Genomic DNA, 23766 nt, shown 5'->3' with positions numbered 1-23766 from the left:
GAAGGCTTACCATTTTCCAGCAATCTCTTTACCTGCAAACATCCACCCCCAATCAACTTTTGAAAGTTCTTGCCTAATACCATCAAGACTGGTCTTCCGCCAATTTAGAACTTCAACTTTTCGATCCGATCTATCTTTTTCCATCACTGTTTTAAAACTCATAGAATTATGGCTGCTGGTCCCAAAGTGCGCTCCCCCACTGATAACTCAATCACCTGCCCTGCCTTATTTCCCAAGAGTAGGTCAAGTTTTGCACCTTCTCTAGTAGGAACATCCATGTGTTGAAGCAGGAAGTTTTCTTGTACAAATTTAACGAATTCCTCTCCATCTAAACCTTCACAATATGGCAGTCCCAGTCTATGTTTGGCAAGTTAAAATCCCCTAACATAACCACACTGTTCTTCTTACAGATGACTGAGATCTCCTTACAAATTTGTTTCTCAATTTTCCTCTGACTATTGGGTGGGGGTATATAGTACAGTCCGAAAAATGTGATCTTTTTTCTCAGTTCCACCCAAATAACTTCTCTGGATTCATTCCCAGGAATATCCTCCCTCAGTACAGCTGTAATGCTATCCCTTATCAAAAATGCCATTCCCCCTCCTCTCTTGCCTCCCTTTCTGTCCTTCCTGTAGTATTTGTATCCTGGAACATTAAACAGCCAGGCTGTCCATCCCTGAATCACATGTCTGTAATTGCTATGATATCCTAGTCTCAAATGCTTAATCATGCCCTGAGTTCAACTGCCTTCCCTGTTAGGCCTCTTACATTGAAATAAATACAGTTTAACTGATCAGTCCTACCTTGTCTCTCTGCTGTGTCTCTGCCTGCCCTGACTGTTTGAATTGCTCCTTTTCCCAACTGTACCAGTCTCAGATTGATCTCTTTCCTCACTGTCTCCCTGGGTCCCCTCCACTCCCCGCCACCTTATTAATTTAAATCCTCCTGAGCAGATTGAGCAAATCTCCCTGCCAGTATATTAGTCCCCTTCCAATTCAGATGCAATCCATCCTTTTTATACATGTCATTTCTACCCCAGAAGCGATTCCAATGATCCAGAAACGTGAACCCTTCTCCCCTGCATCAGCTCCTCAGCCACACATTCATCTACTCTATCCTCCTATTCCTACCCTCACTAGGTTGTAGCAATGGGAGTAATCCAGATATTACTATCCTTGAGGGCTTCCGTTTTAAATTCCTCCTAACTCTCTATATTCTCCCTTCAGAATCTCATCCTTTTCCCTTCCCAAGTCATTAGTTCCAATATGTATAATGACTTCTTGCTGGTCTCTCTCCCCTTTGAGAATATTCCGCACTTTCTCTGAGATATCCTTAATCCTGACACCAGGGAGACAGCACATCATTTTGATTTCCTGCTGTCGGTTGCAAAAATGGCTATCTGTGCTTCTGATTAGAGAGTCCCCTATCACAATTAATCATCTGTAACCTGATATATCCCTCAATAAAATAGAGCCATTTTCAGTACCAGAAACATAGCTGTTCATGCTACATTCTCTTTAGAGTCCATCACCCCCTACATTTTCCGAAATAGAACATTTGTTTGAGATGGGGATAACCACAGGAGACTCCTGTACTACCTGCCTCCCTCTCCTACCTTCCCTGGCGGTAACCAATCTACCTAACCCGCGATTTTTCTCCCATCCTATAGCTGCCATCCACCACACTCCCTCACTCTTGTAAATTCCTCATTGTCTCTGACTGCTGGTCCAACTGATCCATGCGATGACAGGGTTCACAACCAAAGACACTTACTGCCAACATAATCATCAGTAACATGGAAACTCTCCATAATCTTCCATATCCAACAGCAACACCACATCACTCTACTGAAGGCCATCCTTGCACCTTGACAATCTATAGACCCAAAAATAGCAGAGTCTTACTGCTCTAAAAAATACTGCTTAATACTTTGGTTTTGTATTGTTAAAGTTTAATCAAGAGACAAATCTCAATAAAACATAATCAAGAAAGAACCCACTCTACTCACTATTGTAGATTTTTTTAAACATTACACTTATAAACTATGTACTTGTCTGTTCCTGTGCCGTGAGCTCTCCCACACAGGTTCCTCCAAGGTCAGCTGTGAATTTCAATGTCCAGAGATACTTGAACACAAAGAGCAAATGCAGTAGCTGTGCAGATTCACTACTGCATGAGACAGCAGTGCAGGATTCTATTATTGTCTATTCAACTGGATAAAAAAGTCCTAAATCACAACTTGAGGGGGGAAATGGAGAGTTTCCCAGTGTCTCATCCAATATTTCCCAAGTGATTCATGCCATCAAAATGATTAACTGACCATTAACTTTTTTGTTCTCTTCCTGGGATGTTCCTGTGTATAATTTGTTGCTTTTGCCTACTTGGCAGTGACTGTGTGCTAGGTGGAAGCTAAGGGAAGGTGACAGGATGTCTGTAGATGGTTGAAATAAGATGGAGTCAAATGACCATCCCCATATATAATTACTTCAAGGTCTGACGTAAATCAATTTTCCTTGTCAATATTTCTCCTTGTTAATTATAACCAAGGTTTGTGAGTACAGGTTAAAGCAGCTTCTAATTTATTTTTGTGGGAAGATAATTGCATTTCTTGAGAGGTGTTCAGTGAAAAATGTCTGAAAGGAGGACAGGTATTTTGTATTTGTCTGGTTCTTTACCACCAATCAAAGTTATCTCGATCCTAAACCTGACAGTGAAGTTTAAAACTGTATATTTTCCTTGATATTCAGTTTATTCCTGGACTGAAGCATTACATGTGCCTGCTTCCAACCACAACACACTGACACAGTCTCTCTTTATAAGTGCTCTAAGTGTTTTAGCAATACATATTTATTTCACAGCATAATTAACATAACAGAAAGACACTCTTCTGTCACAATTCTTGATGACGTATACCAGTGAATTGTTCACATATGCAATAACTGTTGTGAAGAAATGCCTAAGAGATTGTTACTCTGACTAACTTGGCTTCAAGAAATGTCATTGATGCATCATCCTTCATTTGGATTCCTGGAATTAGATAGGTAGGTCCCCAGGTTAAGGGAAATGACGACTCCAAGATTATTAAGGATATTGCATCATGATTTCAGTTTGCATCGAAGTACTAAGGCAATGAGTGTTAACAACTGAGCCAGATCTAGGTTTCCATTTTTCGTAACGTATTTTATTCAAACTAAATCTATATTTTTCTTTCTTTCCTTTACGCTTGTCTGCACTTCCCATGCACTGGTAATTAATTCCAGACCAAAGGGTGTCTCCAACTCTCTTGGATAAAACCCAACTAACCATGTTCCATGGATTGCAATTTGAGAGTTGATCCTGACAACCTCTCACACTCAGAACGTGCTGCCCTCCAACCTCTCACCCTCAGAACGTGCAGCCCTCCCAACCTCTCACCCTCAGAACGTGCAGCCCTCCCAACCTCTCACCCTCAGAATGTGCAGCCCTCCACTCCCTCCGCTCCAATCCCAACCTCACCATCAAACCGGCAGACAAGGGAGGCGCGGTAGTAGTTTGGCGCACCGACCTTTATACCGCTGAGGCCAAACGCCAGCTCGCGGACGCCTCCTCTTATCGCCCCCTCGACCACGACCCCACCTCCCACCACCAAACCATCATCTCCCAGACCATCCATAACCTCATCACCTCAGGGGATCTCCCATCCACCGCCTCCAACCTCATAGTCCCACAACCCCGCGCCGCCCGTTTCTACCTCTTGCCCAAAATCCACAAACCTGACTGCCCCGGCCGACCCATTGTCTCAGCCTGCTCCTGCCCCACCGAACTCATCTCCGCATACCTTGACACGGTTCTGTCCCCTTTAGTAAAAAATGAGGTCTGCAGATGCTGGAGATCACAGCTGCAAATGTGTTGCTGGTCAAAGCACAGCAGGTTAGGCAGCATCTCAGGAATAGAGAATTCGACGTTTCGAGCATGAGCCCTTCATCAGGAATAAGAGAGAGAGAGCCAAGCAGGCTGAGATAAAAGGTAGGGAGGAGGGACTAGGGGGAGGGGCGATGGAGGTGGGATAGGTGGAAGGAGGTCAAGGTGAGGGTGATAGGCCGGAGTGGGGTGGGGGCGGAGAGGTCAGGAAGAGGATTGCAGGTTAGGAGGGCGGTGCTGAGTTGAGGGAACCGACTGAGACAAGGTGGGGGGAGGGGAAATGAGGAAGCTGGAGAAATCTGAATTCATACCTTGTGGTAGGAGGGTTCCCAGGCGGAAGATGAGGCGCTCCTCCTCCAGCCGTCGTGTAGTTGTGTTCTGCCGGTGGAGGAGTCCAAGGACCTGCATGTCCTCGGTGGAGTGGGAGGGGGAGTTAAAGTGTTGAGCCACGGGGTGATTGGGTTGGTTGGTTCGGGCGGCCCAGAGGTGTTCTCTGAAGCGTTCCGCAAGTAAGCGGCCTGTCTCACCAATATAGAGGAGGCCACATCGGGTGCAGCGGATGCAATAGATGATGTGTGTGGAGGTACAGGTGAACTTGTGGCGGATATGGAAGGATCCCTTGGGGCCTTGGAGGGAAGTGAGTGTGGAGGTGTGGGCGCAAGTTTTACATTTCCTGCGGTTGCAGGGGAAGGTGCCGGGGGTGGAGGTTGGGTTGGTGGGGGGTGTGGATCTGACAAGGGAGTCACGAAGGGAGTGGTCCTTGCGGAACGCTGATAGGGGAGGGGAGGGAAATATATCCTTGGTGGTGGGGTCCGTTTGGAGGTGGCGGAAATGGCGGCGGATAATACGTTGTATGCGCAGGTTGGTGGGGTGGTAGGTGAGAACCAGTGGGGTTCTGTCTTGGTGGCGGTTGGAGGAGTGGGGCTCAAGGGCGGAGGAGCGGGAAGTGGAGGAGATGCGGTGGAGGGCATCGTCGATCACGTCTGGGGGGAATCTGCGGTCCTTGAAGAAGGAGGCCATCTGGGTTGTGCGGTGTTGGAATTGGTCCTCCTGGGAGCAGATGCGGCGGAGACGAAGGAATTGGGAATATGGGATGGCGTTTTTACAGGGGGCAGGGTGGGAGGAGGTGTAGTCCAGGTAGCTGTGGGAGTCAGTCGGTTTATAATAGATGTCTGTGTTGAGTCGGTCGCCCGAGATAGAAATGGAAAGGTCTAGGAAGGGGAGGGAGGAGTCTGAGACAGTCCAGGTGAATTTCAGGTCGGGATGGAAGGTGTTAGTAAAGTTGATGAACTGTTCAACCTCCTCGTGGGAGCACGAGGCAGCGCCGATACAGTCATCGATGTAGCGGAGGAAAAGGTGGGGGGTGGTGCCAGTGTAGTTGCGGAAGATGGACTGTTCCACATATCCTACGAAGAGGCAGGCATAGCTGGGGCCCATGTGGGTGCCCATGGCAACTCCTTTAGTTTGGAGGAAGTGGGAGGATTGAAAAGAGAAGTTATTCAGGGTGAGGACCAGTTCAGTCAGTCGAAGGAGGGTGTCAGTGGAAGGGTACTGGTTAGTGCGGCGGGAAAGGAAGAAGCGGAGGGCTTTGAGTCCTTCGTGATGGGGGATGGAGGTGTACAGGGACTGGATGTCCATAGTGAAAATAAGGCGTTGGGGACCGGGGAAGCGAAAATCCTGGAGGAGGTGGAGGGCGTGGGTGGTGTCCCGAACGTAGGTGGGGAGTTCTTGGACTAAAGGGGACAGGACCGTGTCGAGGTATTGGGAGATGAGTTCGGTGGGGCAGGAGCAGGCTGAGACAATGGGTCGGCCGGGGCAGGCAGGTTTGTGGATTTTGGGCAGGAGGTAGAAACGGGCGGTGCGGGGTTGTGGGACTATGAGGTTGGAGGCGGTGGATGGGAGATCCCCTGAGGTGATGAGGTCCTGGATGGTCTGGGAGATGATGGTTTGGTGGTGGGAGGTGGGGTCGTGGTCAAGGGGGCGATAAGAGGAGGCGTCCGCGAGCTGGCGTTTGGCTTCAGCGGTGTACAGGTCAGTGCGCCAAACTACCACCGCGCCTCCCTTGTCTGCGGGTTTGATGGTGAGGTTGGGATTGGAGCGGAGGGAGTGGAGGGCTGCACGTTCTGAGGGTGAGAGGTTGGAGTGGGTGAGAGGGGTGGACAGGTTGAGTCGGTTGATGTCACGGCGGCAGTTGGCTATAAAGAGGTCGAGGGCGGGTAGGAGGCCAGCACGGGGTGTCCAGGTGGATGGGGTGTGTTGGAGGCGGGAGAAGGGGTCGTCAGAGGGTGGGCGGGAGTCTTGGTTGTGAAAGTAGGCACGGAGGCGAAGGCGGCGGAAGAATTGTTCAATATCTCGCCGCGTGTTGAACTCATTAATCCGAGGGCGTAGGGGAACGAAGGTGAGGCCCCTGCTGAGGACTGATCTTTCATCCTCAGAGAGGGGGAGATCTGGAGGGATGGTGAAAATCCGGCAAGGCTGGGAGCTAGGACCTGGTGTGGGACTGGAGCTGGAGCTGGAGCTGGGGGCGGGGTTAGGGGCGGGAACAGAGATCGAAGCTTTGGGACAAGAACTCCGCACCTACGTTCGGGACACCACCCACGCCCTCCACCTCCTCCAGGATTTTCGCTTCCCCGGTCCCCAATGCCTTATTTTCACGATGGACATCCAGTCCCTGTACACCTCCATCCCCCATCATGAAGGACTCAAAGACCTCCGCTTCTTCCTTTCCTGCCGCACCAACCAGTACCCTTCCACTGACACCCTCCTTCGACTGACTGAACTGGTCCTCACCCTGAATAACTTCTCTTTTCAATCCTCCCACTTCCTCCAAACTAAAGGAGTTGCCATGGTCACCCGCATGGGCCCCAGCTATGCCTGTCTCTTCGTAGGATATGTGGAACAGTCCATCTTCCGCAACTACACTGGCACCACCCCCCACCTTTTCCTCCGCTACATCGATGACTGTATCGGCGCTGCCTCGTGCTCCCACGAGGAGGTTGAACAGTTCATCAACTTTACTAACACCTTCTATCCCGAACTCAAATTCACCTGGACTGTCTCAGACTCCTCCCTCCCCTTCCTAGACCTTTCCATTTCTATCTCGGGCGACCGACTCAACACAGACATCTATTATAAACCGACTGACTCCCACAGCTATCTGGACTACACCTCCTCCCACCCTGCCCCCTGTAAAAACTCCATCCCATATTCCCAATTCCTTCGTCTCCGCCGCATCTGCTCCCAGGAGGACCAGTTCCAACACCGCACAGCCCAGATGGCCTCCTTCTTCAAGGACCGCAGATTCCCCCCAGACGTGATCGACGATGCCCTCCACCGCATCTCCTCCACTTCCCGCTCCTCCGCCCTTGAGCCCCGCTCCTCCAACCGCCACCAAGACAGAACCCCACTGGTTCTCACCTACCACCCCACCAACCTCCGTATACAACGTATCATCCGCCGTCATTTCCGCCACCTCCAAACAGACCCCACCACCAGGGATATATTTCCCTCCCCTCCCCTATCAGCGTTCCGCAAAGACCACTCCCTTCGTGACTCCCTCGTCAGGTCCACACCCCCCACCAACCCAACCTCCACTCCTGGCACCTTCCCCTGCAACCGCAGGAAATGTAAAACTTGCGCCCACACCACCTCCCTCACTTCCCTCCAAGGCCCCAAGGGATCCTTCCATATCTGGCACAAGTTCACCTGTACCTCCACACACATCATCTATTGCATCCGCTCCACCCGATGTGGCCTCCTCTATATTGGGGAGACGGGCCGCTTACTTGTGGAACGCTTCAGAGAACACCTCAGGGACGCCCGGACCAACCAACCCAACCACCCCGTGACTCAACACTTTAACTCTCCCTCCCACTCCACCGAGGACATGCAGGTCCTTGAACTCCTCCACCGGTAGAACATAACAACACGACGGCTGGAGGAGGAGCGCCTCATCTTCCGCCTCGGAACCCTCCAACCACAAGGAATGAACTCAGATTTCTCCAGTTTCCTCATTTCCCCTCCCCCCACCTTGTCTCAGTCGGTTCCCTCAACTCAGCACCGCCCTCCTAACCTGCAATCTTCTTCCTGACCTCTCCGCCCCCACCCCACTCCGGCCTATCACCCTCACCTTGACCTCCTTCCACCTATCACATCTCCATCGCCCCTCCCCCAAGTCCCTCCTCCCTACCTTTTATCTTAGCCTGCTGGACACACTTTCCTCATTCCTGATGAAGGGCCTATGCCCGAAACGTCGAATTTCCTATTCCTTGGATGCTGCCTGACCTGCTGTGCTTTAACCAGCAACACATTTTCAACTGTGATCTCCAGCATCTGCAGACCTCATTTTTTACCTGACCTGACTGCTGATGTATTTCGTGAAGTAAAAACAACGTTGAAATTTACTGTGTTCAACAATTTAACAATTGCCAACTTTACAAATACAATTTATTCCATTCGATAATTATTTTAGTATGGGTTCTTCTCATTTTTATACAAACTCGGGGTCAGACTCCTAGATTAACTACAAATGAGGTTGATTAACAATAAATGCATGATGGTAAGGTTACAGAGCAAAATGTTCTGCACCCTGTGAGCACCATCCTTCCAGCAGAAGCCTACACATGACTGCTGAGATGATAGTTGCATTACAGCGTGCATGGGATGTGCAACTATACATTGACTCAGCTTTAACGTGACATTAATGTGACTTTCAGACCATAAGATAGAGGAACAGATGTAGGCCATTCAGCCCATCAAGTCTGCTCTGCCATTCAATGAGATCATGGCTAATCTGATAATCCTCAACTCCACTTTCCTGTCAACATCATAAGCCTTGACTCCCTTTACTGATTAAAAATCAGTCTATTTCACCCTGGAATATACTAAGACAAAATCCAGTCTCAACAGCCCTCAGTGGTATTCCCACTACAATCTGAGAGAAGAAATTAATCCTCACTTGCCTTAGAATCATAGAATCATGCAGGGCAGAAGAGGCTCCTTAGCCCATCAAGTCTGTACTTCCAACGCTACCTCAATCTACACTAACCCCATTTTTCTTGGGGCTATGAATGTAATGACATTTCACATGCTCATCCAAGTACTTTTTAAAGGGTGTGAGATTTCATGACTCAACTGCCTTCTCAGGCAGTATATTCCAGACTCCCACCACTCGCTGGGTGAAAAAAGTCTTTTCTCAAATCCCCTCGAAGCCTCCTGCCTTTCAAATTAAAATGATGCCCCTTTGTTACTGAGTTCTAACTATGAAGAACAGCTGCTTCCTATCCATCATGTCCCTACTCTCAAAATCTTGTACACCTCTATCATGTCACCTCTCAGCCTTCGACAGTAAACAACTTGAGCCTATCCAGCCTCTGTGCATAGTTACATTGCTCCATCCAAAGTGGTGAATCTCCTCTGCACCCCCTCCCATGCAATCACACCCTTCCTACAGTGTGCTGACCACAACTACGCACTGTATTCCAGCTGTGGCCTAACCAAAATTCTGTACAACTCCAACATAACCTCTCTGCTCTTAGGATCTGTGCCGCGACTGATGAAGGCAAATATCCCATGTGACTTCTTCTGAACCTCAGGATTAACGTTATGAGGAAAGAATGGAGAAATCAGACCTATTTTCTCTACAGTTTAGGAGTTTAAGGGCTGATCTAATCCAAGTCTTCAGGTTATTAGCATGGAAAGACAACATAGATAAAGATAAATTGTTTCCACTGGGTGAGGATTCTAGAACTAGGGGCATAGTTGGAGAATTAGGGCCAGACCATTCAGGAGAAATGATAGGAAGCAACTCTACACACAGTGTGGTGGATGTTTGGAACTCTCTTCCACAAACAGCAGTTGATGCTAGATCAGTTGTCAGTTTTGAATCTGAGTGAACCAGATGGCCTTTTTCCTGATAACGGTCATGATCATCATTAAACTCTTCGTACCATATTTTAACTGAATTCAAATTTCGCCATCTATCACGGCAGGATTTGAATCAGAATCCCCTGAACATTACCTGGGTCTCTGCATTAACAGTCCAGCGATCATACCTCTAGACCATCTACTCCTGTCCACTATCCAAGGCCTACATCAGGTATTCTGTATTCACTTGGATGAGTACAACTCTAACAACACTCAAGCAGCTTGATACCCTGAACACAATGCAACCCATTTGAATATCATCATATTCCACATTAATTCTCTTCACTCTTTTAGCATTGTGTCAGCAGTGTGCCCCACAAGATGCATTGCACCAATTCTCCAAGGCTCTATCAAAATAAATCACTACTATCCAGTAGATTAAAAACAGTAGATGCATGGAACACTGCTCTCTGCAATTCCCCTCTGAACAATGTACCATCCTGACATCGCCATATATCACATTTCCTGCAATGTCACAGGATTAAAATCCTGGAGCACTCTACTTTTCAGCACAATGGTATCTATACCTCAAGGACGTCAGTGATTCAAGAAAACAGCTAACCATTTCCTTTCCAGGATAAGTAGGGATGGACAATAAATGCTGGTGTTGCAACATGCCATGAACACAAAACAAGAATAGAAGACTTCTTAACTGTTCACTCATGAGGCCAGCATTTGAATTGAGTGACTTGCTAGGAGATCAGATTCAGCCATTGTGCCATAGTCTGCAGTCACATTAGGTGAGACCAGGTAGGGATGGCAGACTCCTTCCCCTGAAGGACATCACTGAAGCAGTTGGGTTTTTTCACATTATTGAATGATAATTGCCATTACAAGTTTTAAATTGTTGATTGTAAATTTCAAGAGCAGTGGTTGGATTTGAACCTTGTTTCCCTGTATCATTCTCCTACAATTCTGGATTGTTAGTCCTGTGTCAACACCATTACGCCATCATTTCCACACAGGAATATGAGTAGACAATTCAGTTCCTAGGGTCAGTTTTGTCATTCAGTTAGATGATGAGTGATGCACATTTACAGGAATTGGGAAACTGTATTGAGCAATGTGTTTAAATTCATTGGACCTTTTAGCATTCTTCCGTAATAATAACAAAATCCAAGCTGGGCAAGGATTCCAGAAAATTATACGTCATACAATTTAAATCTTGACGTATAACACATGTATTTAGTTTCGGAAAATGCAATTTTAAACCGGCATATTTTCAGCAGAGCAGATTGGATTTTAATTTGAGCTCTGAGCAGCTATGTTGAAACATGCCACAGAGCAGTTGTGGTTAGCTTACTTGTGTGAAGTCACTGACAGCAGTCTGGTTCCTCTGCAGCCCAGTAATACTGTGCAATAGAAAATTGAGCAATAGATCACAGTGCAACCAAAAAAAGGAAGAACAGTTGAAATGAAAATGCAATAGCTGGAGCAGTGCAGAACTGGATAAAATAAGATAAACACTTGTAAGTTAAAAATCACACAACAGCAGGTTATAGTCCAACAGGTTTATTTGGAAGCACTAGCTTTCAGAGCACTGCTCTTTCATCAGGTGGTTGTGGAATATAGGACCATAAGACACAGAATTTATAGCAAAAGTTTACAGTGTGATGCAACTCAAATGATGCATTGGAAAAGACCTAGATTGGTTGTTAAGTCTCTCATCTTTTAGCATGACCATGTTGATTTCAGTTCTTTCATGCTGGACAAGGACACCTTGGAGTGCAGGTTCGTGGTTCCTTGAAATTGGAGTCGCAGGTGGGTAGGATAGTGAAGAAGGCGTTTGGTATGCTTTCTTTTATTGGTCAGAGTATTGAGTATAGGAGTTGGGAGGTCATGTTGCAACTGTACAGGACATTGGTTAGGCCACTTTTGGAATATTGCATGCTCTGGTCTTCCTATCGAAAGGACATTGTGAAACTTGAAAGGGTTCAGAAAAGATTTTACAAAGATGTTGCCAGGGTTGGAGGTGTTAAGCTATAGGGGAAGGTTTAATAGGCTGGGCTATTTTCCCTGGAGCGTCAGTCTGAGGGGTGACCTTGTAAAATCATGAGGGGCATAAATAGACAAAGTCTATTCCCTAGGGTGGTCTAGTCCAGAACTAGAGGTCATGGGTTTAGGCTGAGAGCGGAAAGATATAAAAGAGACCTAAGGGGCAACATTTTCACACAGAGGATGGTACATGCATGAAATGAGCAACCAGATAAAGTGGTGGAGGCTAATACAATTACAACATTTAAAAGGCATTTGGATGGGTATATGAATAGGAAGGGTTTGGAGGGATATAGGTCGGGAGCTTGCAGGTGGGACTAAAATGGGTTGGGATATCTGGTCAGCATGGACACGTTCGATCGAAGGATCTGTTTCCGTGCTGTGCATCTCTATGACTCTATGACTATATATAAATCCCAGAATTTTTTTTTTAAAGTTATATTCTCAAGTGAACTTGAACAATAGGTGCCGCGTCAGCTCAGATAATGCATTGAAGGCATGAGGTTAAAGTCTGTGTGTCGGTGCCCCAATATCCAGTACTTCCCAGGAGCCTAAAGGCTATGCCATGATCTTCGCAGCCTGCAACACATTATTGATGAGGATGTGCACCTTGCCAAGATATTCCCCATGCCTCCACTTCTTGCCTTTAAACAACCACCAAACCTCAAACAGATAAACAGTTCGCAATAAACTGCCCAGCCTTCAGGATAATGCTATACAATCCTGTCATGGCAGATGCTGCAAGATGTGTCAGAGTGTGGACACGGATACCATCATTAGGCAAGGGAACATCACCGACTGTGCACGTGGCAGGTACTCGTGACTCGGCCAACGTTGTCTATCTCATACGCTGCAGGCAATGATGCCCTGAGGCATGGTACATTGGCAAGGCCAAGCAGAGGCTATGGCAACGGATCAAGGGACACCGCGCAACAATCACCAGAAAGGAGTGCTCCCTCCCAGTTGGGGAATACTTCAGCGGTCTGGGGCATTCAGCCTCGGATGTTCAGGTGACCATCCTCCAAGGTGGACGTTGGGACAGGCAACAACGCAAAGTGGCCGAGCAGAGGCTGAAAGTCAACTGCGGTACCCATGGGGATGGCCTCAACCTTGGGTTCATGTCACACTACAGGTGACCCCACTGCACTACACACTCGCTCACATATACACACCCCCTCACACTCTCACTCACACATGCACCCTCTCACAGACATATACCCCTTTACACTCTCACACATACACATACACACACTCACACTCTTCCCCCCCCCCACCCCAACACATATCCCCATGTGCACACACATATAAGGTTGCGGGGTGAATTTGTAATCGCAAAACTACATTTTATTTTGCTCAAAAGCTACATTAATCCATGCAAGATTATGTTAATCCCTTCTTTAGAAATAGAATCAGTATGAACATTGGGGCACAGACAGTCTCACACAGGGCACCTCACACCTTCAAAGCATTATCTGAGCTGACATGGCAACTATTTGTTAAAGTTCAGATGAGAAAGTAACTTTTAAAAAAAGTTCTGGGATTTACGTATGAAAGAATTGAAACCAACATGATCATTCTAAAAGATGAGAGACTTAACAAACAATTCAGGTCTTTTTCAATATATCATTTGAGTTGCATCACACTGTAAGGTTTTGTTGTATATTCTGTGTCTTACAATCTTATACTCCGCAATCACCTGATGAAGGAGTGGCGCTCCGAAAGCTAGTGATTCCAAATAAACCTGTTGGACTATAACCTGGTGTTGTGTGATTTTTAACTTTGTACACCCCAGTCCAACTCCGGCATCTCCAAATCGTAAATACTTCTGTTTGTGTAACACCTTATCCAGTCATAGGAGTTTGAAAAGCAAGTTTTGGCAAGTGCACTGCTTTTGCAGTGTACTCATTGCGATAAAATAGGAGAATGTAGCAAGAAACTTGTGCACAGCAGCTTCCCACAACGAGTAAGTAATGTGTTTACATTCACCTGAGAGGGTAGAAGGGGCCTCATTCCAAAGTTTCATCCAAACCTTGGGCACTTCATCAGTATGGCATTCCCTGTATATCCTCTTGAGCGTCAGCCTGGATTATGTACAGAAGCCTCTGGAGTGGATCTTGAACCCACGACATTCAGATTCAGTGGCGAGAGTCCTGACACTGTACTCATAGCGTCATAGAGGTATATAGCACGGAAACAGATCCTTTGGTCCAACTCATCACTGCCAACCAGATATCCAAAATTAGTCTAGTCCTGTTTACCAGCATTTGGCCCATATTCCTCTAAACTCTTCCTGTGCATGTACCCATCCAAATGCCTTTTAAAATGTTGTAATTGTACCAGCCTTAACTTTCTCGAGCAGCTCATTCCATACACACACCATAGTCTGCGTGACAAGTTGCCCCTAAAGTCCCTTTTAAATCTTTTCTCTCTCACTTTAAACCTGTGCCCTCTAGCTTTGTAGTTCCCTACCCTAGGGAAAAGACCTTGACTATTCGCTTTATCCATGTCCCTCATGATTTTATAAACCTCTATAGATTTATAAATATAAACAGCTTAGGACACTCCAGGGAAATTAACCTCAGCCTCTCCCTCTAGCTCAAACCATCCGGTCCTGGCAACATCCTTGTAAATCTTTTCCTCACCATTTCAAGTTTCACAACATCTTTCCTCTCAAAGAGAGACACGAATTGAATGCAGTATTCCAAAAGTGGCCTAACCAATATCCTGTACAACCGCAACCTGATCCCCACAACTCCTATACGCAATGCCCTGACCAATAAGAGCAAGTGAACTAAATGCCTACTTCACCACCGTGTCTACCTGCAACTCCACTTTCAAGGAATTTTGTACCTGCACTCCAAGGTGTCTTTGTTCCCCAGGACCTGGGGCGATGTCATGACAAATATGTCACGTCATTGATTCATTTTGTAATTCATGTCTTTGACAGCACCTTTTCAATCACCTGTCTGTTACCATTGAGAAGGGCAAGGGCAGCAAACGCAAGGGAACACCACCAGTGGCAAGTTCCCCTGCAAGTTACCTACAATCCTGACTTGGAAATTTATAGCCATGTGGATTACAGTATTTCAAGAAGGCAACTCACCACCACCTTCTCAAGGGCATTTGCGGATGGTGAGGAACTCCTGGACCAGCCTGTGATGCTCAGATCCCATGAAAGAACTTTTTTTTAAATTCTAAGCTTATTTTGTGGAGGCATGAGAGGAAGGTATATGTATTTGACTGTATCTCTCTCATATACGCACATCAATTGACCTACAGCCATTCATCCATACTTACTGAGGCGAACATCTATTCACTACCCACACATTCATCCAGACATATGCAACAGATCTAGTCAGCTGTGCATCCATTCACACACACTCATGGACTCATTTGCCCATCCACACCCACCTTCACAATCGCCCATTTAACCACTCAATCATCAACACACCCATTCGCCCTTCCACATCAAACACATTCACAGTGGCTCAGTGGTTAGCACTGTTGCCTCACAGTGCCAAGGACCCGAGTTCGATTCCTGCCTCAGGTGACTGTGTGGAATTTGCACATTCTCCTTGTGTCTGCAAGGGTTTCCTCTGGGTGCTGCAGTTTCCTCCCACATTCCAAAGGCTGTGCAGGTTATGTGCATTGGCCATGCTAAATTGCCCATAGTGTTAGGTGCATTAGTCAGGGGTAAATGTAGGGAAATGAGTCTGGTTGAGTCACTCTTCGGAGGATCGGTGTGAACTTGTTGGGTCGAAAGGCATGTTTCCACACTGTAGGGAGTCTAATCTAACTTGTCCACCCACCATCAAACCCATTTACTCATCTGCCATCAAACCCATTTGCCCACCCAACAACCTAACTCATTCACCAATCTACACACCCACTCATCTACCCATTCAACCACACAGCTGCACTGATTCCAACATTCCCAGCACACTCTCCAGCTGAATGGTCAATAAAAACACGTGTATTTAATGCAGCCCCAATCCTAGTCACCCAATTGTCATCCTTCTCCTCTGCAGCACACCCCCCCACATGGCTAGACTCCTGACCACTCTAGTGGTCAGCCTTTGTCTTGTCCTGCCCCGGCCAGTGTCGCCTTTAAATTTCTCTCAAGCATGAGTCAGCACCTGACCATGAGTCCAAGCCTCAGGCTGAATGAAAGCACTTGTGTTGCGTTGATCACTGCTCCTCCCATCGCACCACGAGAGGTCATCAAAATTAAATGATCAAGGGCAAATCTCATAAACGGTGTCCAGGAACATTTTGGTAAATGACGGTAAACAGTGAGCCCATAGCACTCTTTCTGCCTCAGGGCAGTTCAGTGGAAACTTGGAAGTGAGATCACTTTATGTTCCGTATGTACATGTCATCACCATGGAACGCACTTACTGGAAGGCTGGCAGAGGCATACGGTATGTAAGAGGACTTTGTTTCTATTTACATAACCACCTAATGTGCAGGACTACAAGGAAAAAACAAACAAATGACTCTAAATCATGACACTTGTTCATATGTCAAGTGCAGATGTAGAGCATTACAGTGCATTTCAGGTCCTTCGACCCTCGAAGTTGCGCCGACCTGTGAAACCAATCTGAAGCCCATCCATCCTACACTATTCCATTATCAACTATATGTTTATCCAGAGACAATTTAAATGCTCTTAAGTACAGTGTATTAGCTTTTATTGGTAGAGGGATTAAGTTTCGAAGCCATGTTGCAGCTGTAAAAAACTGATGTGGCTGCATTTGGAGTATTGTGTACAGTTCTGGTCACTGCTTTATAGGAAGGATGTGGAAGCTTTGGAAAGGGTGCAGAGGAGATTTACCAAGATGTGGCCTGGTATGGAGGGAAAGTCTTGTGGAAAGGCTGAGGGGCTTGAGGCGAATCCACTACTGTTGCAGTCAGTGCATTCCATGCTCCTACTACTCTCTGAGTAAAGAAATTACCTCTGATATCTGTCCTAGAGCTATCACCCTCGATTTAAAGCTGTGTCCACTCATGCTAGCCATGACCATCAGAGGAAAAGGCTCTCACTGTCCACCCTATCTAACCCTCTGATCATCTTGTATGTCTCTATTAAGTCACCTCTCAGCCACCTTCTCTGTAACAAAAACAGCCCCCCCAACCCCAGGATATTGGTACTTCTCTGGTTCAGGTGGAGTCCATGCCATTTGTAGAGGTCCCAGCTACCCCAGAATGAACCCCATTTATCCAGCTATCTGAATCCCTCCCTCTTGTACCATCCCTGTCGTCACGCGTTCAACTCCTGTCTCTCCCTATTCCTCGCCTCGCTAGCACGTGGCATGGGTAACAAACCAGAGATAACAACTCTGTTTGTTCTAGCACTAAGCTTCCACCCTAGCTCCCTGAATTTCTGCCTTACATTCCTATTCCTTTTCCTACCTACGTCATTGGCGCCTATGTGGACCACGACTTGGGGCTGCTCTCCCTCCCCCTTAAGGATCCCGAAAACACAATCCAATACATCACAAACCCTGGCACCTGGGAGGGAACACACCAACTGTAAGTTTCTCTCATTCCCATAGAATCTCCGACCTGTTTCCCTAACTATGGAGTCCCCAAGGACTAATGGTTTTCTCCTCTCCCCCTTCTCTTCTGAGCAACAGAGGCAGACTCTGTGCCAGAGACCTGTACCCATGACAAGTTGTCCCCTCAACAGTACCCAGACAGTATACTTGTTGTTGAGGGGAATGGCCACAGGGGATCCCTCTGCCTATTTCCTTTCCGTCCCCTTACTACAATCCATCTACATTTTTCCCGTACCTGAGGTATGACTACCTCTACATATCTCCTCTCAACTATCCCCTCAGCCCCCGGAATGATGCGAAGTTCATCCAGCTCCAGCTCCACTTCCCTAATGCAGTTTCTGAGGAGCTGGAGTTGGGTGCAATTCCCGCAGGAGAAGTCAGTGGGCCACCAGTGGTGGCCCTTACCTCCCACATTCTGCAGAAGGATCATTCAACTGCCCTAACATCCATTCCCACTGTTCTGAATTCCCAAAGAGAACATTGGAAAAAAAAACCCGCTTACTAATCTGGCGCACCGAACCTTTTTTTTTAGTTAGAGGAGGAGGATGGATGGGAGACGCTGCTGAAGTAGCATTTCAGGTAAGGTAACTGTCCAAATCTATTACCTCTCTGACTCAGCAGTCCCATGTCCCGCTCATGCTCAGCGTGCACTCCACCTACATACAAGGTAAGTTTTTATAGGATTAATTTGCCTTCTCATCAGCTCCCGGTCCTCACTTTTACTGCTCCTGCTGCTGCTGAAAATGGAGGCAGCTGACACTTGAGCTAAATCCTTTTAAGAGGGAAAGTGGCCAAGTGGCCTCCTTTCATACTATATTGATCCTGCAATCTCCCCATTTGGAGTTATTTGGATTGCACAACCCAATTTTGCAACACAAATAAAAGGCAGTTATGTAGTGGGCATATTACTGGACTAGAGAAAGTGAGGTCTGCAGATGCTGGAGATCAGAGCTGAAAATGTGTTGCTGGAAAAGCGCAGCAGGTCAGGCAGCATCCAAGGATAAGGAGATTCGACGTTTCGGGCATTCCTGAAGAAGGGCTTATGCCCGAAACATCAAATCTCCTGTTCCTTGGATGCTGCCTGACCTGCTGCACTTTACCAGCAACACATTTTCAGCTCTGATCTCCAGCATCTGCAGACCTCACTTTCTCCTCGAAGATTTTAACCTACTGCGAATCCTCTTGCAAGGATGCCTTCCTTGAAGAAGCGCTCTTCCATTCCTGAAGAAGGGCTTATGCCTGAAACGTCGAATCTCCTGTTCCTTGGATGCTGCCTGACCTGCTGCGCTTTTCCAGGAACACATTTTCAGCATATTACTGGACTAGTCATCCAGAATCAAAAAGTGTGGTGTTGGAAGATCACAGCCGGTCAGGCAACATCTGAGGAGCAGGAGAGTCGATGTTTTGAGCATAAGCTCTTCATCAGGAATGACCTGATGAAGTAATCCTGAACCCTGGGGGTTCTGGGGTTCTTGCTTCAAACCCCAACTTCACATGTGGGGTAATTTAAATTCGGTGAAAATCCCGAGAAAGGAACCTAGCCTAAAGATAACCATCAAAATTGAACTAAAAACCTTTGAGACTTGAGAAATCTACCATCCTTACCCAGTCTGACTTAACACGTGACTTCAGACCCACAGCAATGTAATTGACTTTTAACTTACTTCCTGGCAATTTGGATTGGGCAATACATGCTGGTCCAGTCGTACCCCCATAGACAAAAAAGGTCTTTCATCAGAGCAGTTGGAACAACCACCGAAATGTTAGCTTGCATTTCTCATTCTGCAAGCAGACAAAACCACAGTGAATTTCCATTCTTTTATGTTTCTATTTGGGTTTTTCAGCATTTGTGGTCAAAATTTCTATCTGCCCTAAACCTGGTTTCAGTTCCTGCCTGTTTACATGAATCTTTTCAATGTTTTTTCTCCAACCTGAACAGGTTGAAACTCAACTCAGCACTAAATCCTTTGCTACCATTTAGAAAAGACTTCCAGACAACAAAACTGAGGCATTTCTTTGTGCCTATCTCATCGCGGCACTGTGGGCGGCATGGTGGCACAGTGGTTAGCACTGCTGCCTCACAGCGCCTGAGACCCGGGTTCAATTCCTGACTCAGGTGACTGACTGTGTGGAGTTTGCACGTTCTCCCCGTGTCTGCGTGGGTTTCCTCCGGGTGCTCCGGTTTTCTCCCACAGTCCAAAGATGTGCGGGTCAGGTGAATTGGCCATGCTAAATTGCCTGTAGTGTTAAGTAGGGGTAAATGTAGAGGTATGGGTGAGTTGAGCTTCGGCGGGTCGGTGTGGACTTGTTTCCACACTGTAAGTCTAATCTAATCTAATCTAATCGCTGCCTCTCCCCTCATCCACATACACTGGCCTGGTGCTTCACCAAACTGAGCCATCTCTTCAAATCTACATCAAGATCCTTAAATTCCATTCTCCTACCCCAAGCCACAGCCCCCCTCAAAAGTTGATGGGAGCTGAAATTTGCTTTTTATGTACTTTCACATAGCAGAGCGCTCTATATCCGTCATCTCCCTGAACCTCCCACTTTGACTGTGGTTTCAAGATTACCGACCAGTGTGAACATAGTTCCACAATCTGATTTTTTTTTAGTGGTCACTTGAGTTCCCTTTTGACAGACGTTCTTTTCAGATATCACTACCTGCAAACACCCCATGAAGTGAGTGTGGTGCGAAAGAGCTACATTTGCCAGCCTTGGCATTCTGCAGATTCAGGTCAACCTTGACGCTGTTATTCTAGGGTAATGAGTAGAAGTTTCATGGGAACACCAGATGCTGAGCAGATTTTGAGACTGGCAGTACTGAGGAAGTGTGTTGTCTAGGTTACCAATGTTCAGGTTTTGAGATTAAACTGACATTGCCTCTGCCCTCTCAGGATCCTGTGGCATTGCTTGAAAAGGAGCAAGGTGTTTGTTGTATATTGGGCAATCTTTTATGTAGATAAAAGAAAGTTGTGTTTATTTCTTCTTTGCTGTTTGTACAAGCTTCCTACATTGTAACTGTGGCCACATTTCATGAAGGAAATGAATGGTCGTGCGGTTCTGTGGCATATTCTGAGATTGAAAGATGATATATAAGTGCACATTTGTTGGTTGGGCCAATAAAATGCATGTCTATATCTATATGCAACACTGTAGGTATCTGTAAAATATATGGGATCTACTGTTTATACTTATTCTTCAATTCTGATCTAACCTTTCTCTTCTATGATTCACTTGCTTAGCATCCACCCCCAATCACAAACTGAATGCCTTTTTTCTCACCTCCCATTCATACAACATTTTCCATTCTGAGGGTTGGTTAAATCCATCAAGGCATGAATTGTGGTTAAGCTAAAATTTGCCATTCTGATTTAGTCATTTTTATTTTCCACCTTGCTCAGACTGTGGCACTGTAATCAATAATCGTGTTCATTTCCGTCGACTGGCAGAGCTAGACAAATTTCCCAGGTTTGCAGTTTCCAGCTAGTTTCAGGAGCTCTGTCTTGCTGGGTGATGTAATAACATGGCATTCAAGATTTAGAACAAGAAATGGGGGTGTGGCTAACTGGATGAGTTAGAAGCCTTTGACTTCTGAGCCCTGTGTTCAAGACCACCTGGAATCTGCTCTCTGCCAGAGGGCAGTGTCCATCCTTGTCTTAGAGGCCTATTGCCCATAGTCGTTCTCAGTTTGGCCATCATTGGCCGTTATCAGTTCACGTGGGAGTGAGGAATGGAAGGGAATCTGGAAATGAGGTGAAAATATGGGGGGGATCGTTCCTGCCCCTGCATCTTCTGAACCTGAGAAAAGAGCACTTGGTAAATGCAGTACCCATTTAGTATTTCTACCCACCATAAAGCTCATCCCAAACCCTGCTGCCCCTGTCCACAACAAACTTGCTGCTTGATCCAGGGCCCAGAATGGGAATAATGGGTGGAGTAAGGTGGCAGGGGGTGTGAAGGGTAGATCAGAGACAGTAACTGGAGTCCTGGGCAGGGGGGAATTGCTATGCTCAGTTGGGGGGCCCAAGCTATGATTTCAATCTCTGCCCATGGCTCCCATTATCCCTTTACTCACTGACCAATTCTCAGTCAGGAAACGTGTCAATTTTAAAATCCTCCTCCTTGTTTGAAAATTCCTTTGTTGCCTCATTCTTCAAATCTACTCTAGTATCCCTCAAAGATGTTTTAGTCCGGCCTCTTGCACACCCCATTTATTAATTACTCATTTGCCTTGCTTTCTTGAGCAAAGGTGCAGTCTGCTTGTACCAACTGTCTTTCTCAGTTTTATGTAAAGATTGAGGAAAGAGTCCAGACTCTAGCCATTATATGAAGTGATGAAGTGAATGTCGAATGTCAATGTTTTCAGGCATTTGGGCTCAGTGGTAAGCACTGCTGCCTCACAGTGCCAGGGATCCGGGTTCAATTCCAGCCTTTGGCAACTGTCAGTATGAAGTTTGCACAATCTCCCTGTTTCTGCTTGGGTTTCCTCTGGGTATTCCAGTTTCCTCCCCCAGTCCAAAGATGTGCCGGTTAGGTGGCTTGCCCATGTTACGTTGACCTATAGTCTCCAGGGATATGCAGGCTAGGTGGATTAAGCTTGGGGAATTTAGGGCTACAGAGATAGGGCAGGGGGGTTGGTTCTGGGTGGGATGCAGTTTTGGAGGATCACTGGGCCACTGCTCACTGAAACATTTGCAGTCTATCTATTGAAAGATTGAAGGATATATAAGGGTCTGCGTAAAAGACTTGCAGCCAGTCTAGGCCTCTGCAATGACACCCTGGATTTGTAATGATTGCCTGCTCAGACATTGGGCTGATCACTGGCATGGTCTGGAAACACCACTGTTCCATATTCAGATGGTGAACATTTTGTACCCTCTTTTCATCAGAAACTGAAGGTGCCCTCAGAATTCGGGTCTATCTCCAGTTCGTTGATGCAGCTCTTCAACATGACTATCAACGCCTTGACCCAGCACAGCCTCCCATCTTGACACTGCTCCCATCCCGACCAAGATTTCTCACCCCCTCGTCAAATCCCCCAACAGCGTCCAACCCACCCTCATCCTCATCAGTGCCCCAAACCCCCAGACAAGGCTTACAAACAGGATATTTACCCTTTGGTCAAGCACTACTATCAGTATGAAGTGCTTTGACTGCTGCCTTTATATTAGCTCACATAACATAACCCACAAAAACTTGGTTCTTGTTGAGAAAAAAGTTTATGAGCAAACTTGGATAATAGGAGCAGAAATAGGCCATTCGATCCTTCAAGTTTGCTATACCATTCAATATGATCATCCAACTGAGCGTCTTGTTTCTAGTTTCTCCCCATGTCCTTTGATCCCTTCAGTCCTAAGGACTGTGTCTAACACCTTCTTTAAAGCATTCAACATCTTAGCCTCGGCCATTTTCTGAGGCAGAGAATTCTGTGGACTCACCACTCTCTGGGTGAAGACATTTCTCTTCATCTCCATCCCAAATTAACTAGCCCATATCCTTTGATTGTAACCCGTGGTTCTGGACTCCCCAGTCATTGGGAACAACCTTTCTGCATTTACCCTGTCTAGTCCCATTAGTTATCTATGAGATCCCCTCCCATTCTTCGAAACTAACCGAACTGACACTGTTAAGTGAGTGAAGCTGAGGCGGGTACCTTTATACTGGATGTGTAATGTTCGACCTGGAAATGATGCAGCAACATAACACATCCTCACTTCATCCCACCCTTATCTCTGACAATGTGAGCATGCCCTTAACACCTTGATCATTATCTCTGGCTAAGTAAATTGTTGAGAGTTTCTCTTTGAAAATTAACTAAATCCGGATTGAGCATCAGAGTGGTGATGCACAGGTTCTGTGGCAAGGTTGGAGTCAGCATAATTTTATTTGTGCTTAATAGTAGTGGGCACAGAAGCAATGAGCAGATCAAATCAGTTCAAAGATCACAGTGGACAGAGCTATCCTTAAGGCCAGCAAGAGGTTGACTTTCCTCTTAGAAATGTCATGGAATTTATTTAACCCAGGCTCATATTCTAGTGTAGCGCTGTCCGAGACGCTGTCTGTGAAATGAGATGCTAACTATGAGCTTCTTGTGGGAGTGTAGATGATCCTAGAGGAGTATTTGAGGTGGAGGCAATGTTCTCCCAGTGTCCTCCAACTGGATCACTAAAACAGATAATTTCTTGCTATAAAGTGATTGTATGTGGAATTTTGTTGAGCGCAATTGGTTCCTAAAATGTACGCAATTTAATTCAAAAGTGCTTCATTGTTATAAAGTGATTGTGGATTTCTCAAAGAGTTACTTTTGTTTACAGATTATTAAAAGATTTAATCCTGAAAAATAACACCTAAGCTAATATAGTCAGAATTGAACGCAATCAGCAAC

The 23766-nt window shown here is 46.4% G+C and overlaps 1 protein-coding gene across 1 annotated transcript in view; it reads left to right on the top strand.

The window, feature by feature from the left end:
- Positions 1 to 23766, top strand: part of dock11 (dedicator of cytokinesis 11) — a 305664-nt gene that overhangs the window by 242628 nt on the left and 39270 nt on the right. The window lies entirely within an intron of this gene.

This window comes from Hemiscyllium ocellatum, chromosome 11, assembly GCF_020745735.1.
Source record: "Hemiscyllium ocellatum isolate sHemOce1 chromosome 11, sHemOce1.pat.X.cur, whole genome shotgun sequence".
NCBI classification, from domain to species: Eukaryota; Metazoa; Chordata; class Chondrichthyes; order Orectolobiformes; family Hemiscylliidae; genus Hemiscyllium; species Hemiscyllium ocellatum.
The sequence above is the reverse complement of the archived record's forward strand: the minus strand, read 5'-3'. Positions and strand labels throughout refer to the sequence as shown.